This window comes from Vombatus ursinus, unplaced genomic scaffold (assembly GCF_900497805.2).
Source record: "Vombatus ursinus unplaced genomic scaffold, bare-nosed wombat genome assembly UNPS02007408.1, whole genome shotgun sequence".
In the NCBI taxonomy this organism is placed as follows: domain Eukaryota; kingdom Metazoa; phylum Chordata; class Mammalia; order Diprotodontia; family Vombatidae; genus Vombatus; species Vombatus ursinus.
This window is the reverse complement of record NW_020947186.1, coordinates 1,572,577-1,576,776: the sequence shown is the minus strand read 5'-3', so window position 1 is coordinate 1,576,776 and position 4,200 is coordinate 1,572,577. Positions and strand designations below refer to the sequence as shown.

Below are 4,200 nucleotides of genomic sequence, written 5' to 3'. Positions count from 1 at the left end.
TTACTGTCTCTTATAATTCTAATTGATGCAAAATCCATACATTTTTTCCATTCACCTACATATTTACTTTGGGCTCAGAAGCAATATAAAATAATCAGTAGATACTTGACCTAGGAGTCAGAAAAGAACAATCATCCAGCCCTGTTACTGAAAGGTGCTAATTGTGTAACCAAGACCTTAAATATCTTAGAAGTAGTTCTCAAAAAACTCTAAGTTATAGAGGTGTTGCTCATCTGTATGAGTAGGTGTCTTTATATTGAGAGTATGACATCCCAGTGAAATCTCAAAGACCTCTTTTTTTTTTCCTCAGCACCCCAGGTTGGGGAGGGGAAGGCACTAGGATAAGCCAGAGGCTGCGGTTAGGTGGGGCTATTAGCACTCATTGTGAAGGGCTGGCATACTGACCAGGGCGGGCAGCAGTCGCACATAGATGTCAATGCCCCAAAGGAACACGACTTCATTCAGGAACTCGTGGTCATGCAGCAGGACTGGGGTTCAGTTCATCGAGGAGAAGCCCAGTACTGGAACCCCTGCAGCCTGTAGGTAGCGGCTGTCAGTGGCAACTGGGAAGATTTGGGGCTTCACAGTGAGATTAAGCTGTCTACAGACTCTGCTGAACCCAGTCCACCATGGATTAGAGTGTCATTGGTGGCTGTAATTCGGGGCTCTGTCCATTTCTGTTGAAACTGGTAGGTGACACCTTCCCCAGCCTCCTGGGGGAGGCCTGGCACCAGCCTCCTGGCACCAGCCCTGAATCCATTTCTCAAAGGCCTTAAGGTCCACATCTGGAGCAACTTGAAAGTCGAAGCTAGCGCTCACGGTGGCCGGCACTACATCGAAGGCAACTCCTCCCTCCAGTATTGTCAGGTTCACGGAGGTCACAACCCCCAGGGTCAGGTTGGGGTCTGACTGTAGCCGATGCTTCTCCTGCTCTCGGAACTCCAGGACTGAGGTGACCACGTTGTTCAGCTTCTCTGCCGCTGTATTCTCCATGAACCGTGAGCCATGGCCTGGGTTCCCAGAGCTTGTGACATGGAGCCACCAAGGGCTCCATTCACTAACCAAGCCCTCACCTAGGGCAAACCCAGCTGGTAGAGCCTGAAACTCCAGCCATTTCACAAACAGCTCCACGCCTTGGTGTCTTCCAGTCAGTGCCAAAAGGCATGTGAATGGTCCTGGGAAAACACTTCCCTTCTGCCTTTAGCCTCCAAACAGCCTCCAGGTACTGAATGCCAACCCATTTCATGTCCTGAGCACCCCAGGCATAAACATTCCCTTGGGTGTTGAAGGCTTCAAAGGGATCCTGATTCCAGTGTTTCTGGAAGGCAGGCACCACATCGGTGTGGGAGTTAAGCACAAGAGAACAGAGCCTTAGATCTGTACTTTGCCAGGTCAATATAGTCACTACTGGGCCTGAGGCCACCTCCACCTTCTGACAAGGCCCAAGTCCTTGGCTGTCTTCTCCAAAAAAAGCACAGTTTCATCATAGGTGGGCTCTGGTTGCACCGTCCAGATTCGGAGGTACAGACGAAACAGTGTCACACCTGGATGTTCCCCCTCTGAGAACCGGTGGTGGTCTTGGCCAGGCATATATAGTCCTGGATGCCCTGCTCTGCTTCTTCCAATGGCTAGCTCCCTCCAAGGTAGAGGTTGGGTACCAGTTCCTACTCTAGGCCTCTCTGGATCCTCCCCCCCTTTTTTTAAACACTCTCCTTCTTTGAATTACTTTGTATTGTATTGTATTGTATTGTATATTCCTTACATTTACTTATCTGTGTACATGTTTTTTCCAATTCTCAACCTCCTCTCCTAACAGACTGTAAACTCCTTAAGGGCAGGAGCTATATCAAAGACCTCTTCTTAAAAGATGATTTGAAGTACAGATTATTTACTGGGGCCCACAAGCCTCCACTCTCTGGCTACCTTACTACCCCCCAACCTTCAAGGCTCCTTTCTACCCTCTTAGTAGTAGAAGTAATGAAAGTAGTTATATGAAAATGTTCTAGAGAGTATGGGCAGAAGAAGTCCAAACAGCAAGGTGAAACAAACCACTTTTTAATATTAACCACTTCAGGGGCAGCTACGTGGCGCAGTGGATAGAGAACTGGCCCTGAAGTCAGGAGGACCTGCATTCAAATCTGGTCTCAGACCAAACACTTGACACTTACTAGCTGTGTGACTCTGGGCAAGTCACTTAACCCCAATTGCCTCACTAAAAAAAAATAACCACTTCAATGATTCATGTTGAATGTGTATGTCGTTGTTGTTCAGTTGTTTAGTCACGTCCAACTCTTCATGAATCTGTTGAGAGTTTTCTCGACAAAGATCCTAGAGTGCTTTGCCATTTCTTTCTCCAGCTCATTTTACGGAAGAGGAAATTGAGGCAAACAGAGTAAAGTAACTTCTCCAAGGTCACACAGCTAATAAGTGTTCGAGTACAGATTTAATCTTAAGTAGATGTCTTCCTGATTCCAGAACCAGCACTGTGCCACTGCTGCACATTGAATGTGTATAGTTTTAAGTTTTTATAACAGTTGATGCAGTATTTGCCTTTAAAAAAAAAAACTGAAGTGTAAGGGGATCTAGCTCCCATAAATGATAGACAAACATTTCTGCAGCTCTGCTGTGTACAAAGGTGAATTTCACAAAATGGACTACTCATCCCTTAGTTTTGTTTTGTTTTCAAAAAGAAACTGTTTATTTTGGTTCTTTCTTCTGCAAGTAGACACGAGCAAATGTATGTAAGCTTGGGGACTGCCAACCATGGTTAGCAATAGTCTAAGGGGCAATAGACTCAAGTGGAGATATTGTGGAGCTGAAATGGTTTGCTAAGAGGTAAAGATAGGGAAGGAGGCAAGTGTAACAAATGCAAGGGTGAAGGTCTGGGAAAGAAATAAATAGTCAAAGGTGTGGAGGTCACAGTTAGGACACAGAATATAATTGAGGATCATGAGATAGAAGGAAAGATAGAATGATAAAATGTTACAATCAACCAAGATTAGGAGGTAGCAGAAAACTGGGGAAGAAATTTTATAGCGTGTCTCTGATAAGGACCTCATTTCAAAAATATATAGATGACTAAATCAAATTTATAAAAATACAAGTCATTCGCCAAATAATAAATGATCAAAGGATACGAACAGGCAGTTTTTAGATGAAGAAATTAAAGCTATCTATAGTCATATGAAAAAAATGCTCTAAATCACTATTGATTAGAGAAATGCAAATCAAAACAACTCTGAGGTCAGAGTCATTGGCTAATATGACAAAATAAGAAAATGATAAATGTTGAAGAAGATGTGGGAGAATTGGAACATTAATGAATTGCTGGTGGAGTTGTGAACTGATCCCACCATTTTGGAGAACAATTTGGAACTATTGACAAAGGGTTATAAAAATGTGCATATCCTTTGACCCATAGCACTTCTAGGGCTGTATCCCAAAGAGAGCACACAAATGGGTAAAGGACCCACATGTACAAAAATATTTATAGCTGCTCTTTCTGTGGTGGTAAAGAATTGGAAATTCAGGGGATGCCCATCACCTGGGGAATGGCTGAACAAGTTATGGTATATGAATGTAATGGAATACTACTTTGCTACAAGAAATGATGAGCAAGTGGACTTCAGAAAAACCTGGAAAGACTTATATGGACTGATGCTGAGTGAAGTGAGCAGAACCAGGACAACATAACAGTCACATTGTACAATGACTAATTTTGATAGAGTTAGCTCTTCTTATCAATGCAAGGATCTAAGACATCTCCAAAAGTCCCATAATGGAAAATGCTATCCACATCCAGAGAAAGAACTATGGAGTTTGAATGCAGATTGAAGCATACTGTTTGATATTTTTCTTCTTCTTTTTTTTTTTTGTTTCCTCTTTCTGATATTTCCTCTTATTGGTTCTAATTCTTCTTTACAACATGATTAATGTGAAAATATGTTCAATAAGAATGTATATGTAGAGCCTATATCAGATTGCACACCATCTTGGAGAGGGAGGCAAAGAGGGAGGGGGAGAAATTTAAAACTCAAAAGCTTATGGAAGTGAATATTGAAAACTAAAAATAAATTAATTATTTTTTAAAAAAAACATTATGATCAGCAGTAAGATAGGGACAACAATAATAGTATCTATGTGCCATGATTATTATAAGGATAAAATGAGATATTTCAAAATTAGTGCAATGTCTGACAT

The 4,200-nt window shown here is 42.2% G+C and overlaps 1 pseudogene; it reads right to left on the bottom strand.

Annotated features, from left to right (window-relative positions):
• Positions 1 to 372: 372 nt before the first annotated feature.
• LOC114033787 lies at positions 373 to 1,590 on the bottom strand (annotated as a pseudogene).
• Between the last annotated feature and the right edge of the window lie 2,610 nt (positions 1,591 to 4,200).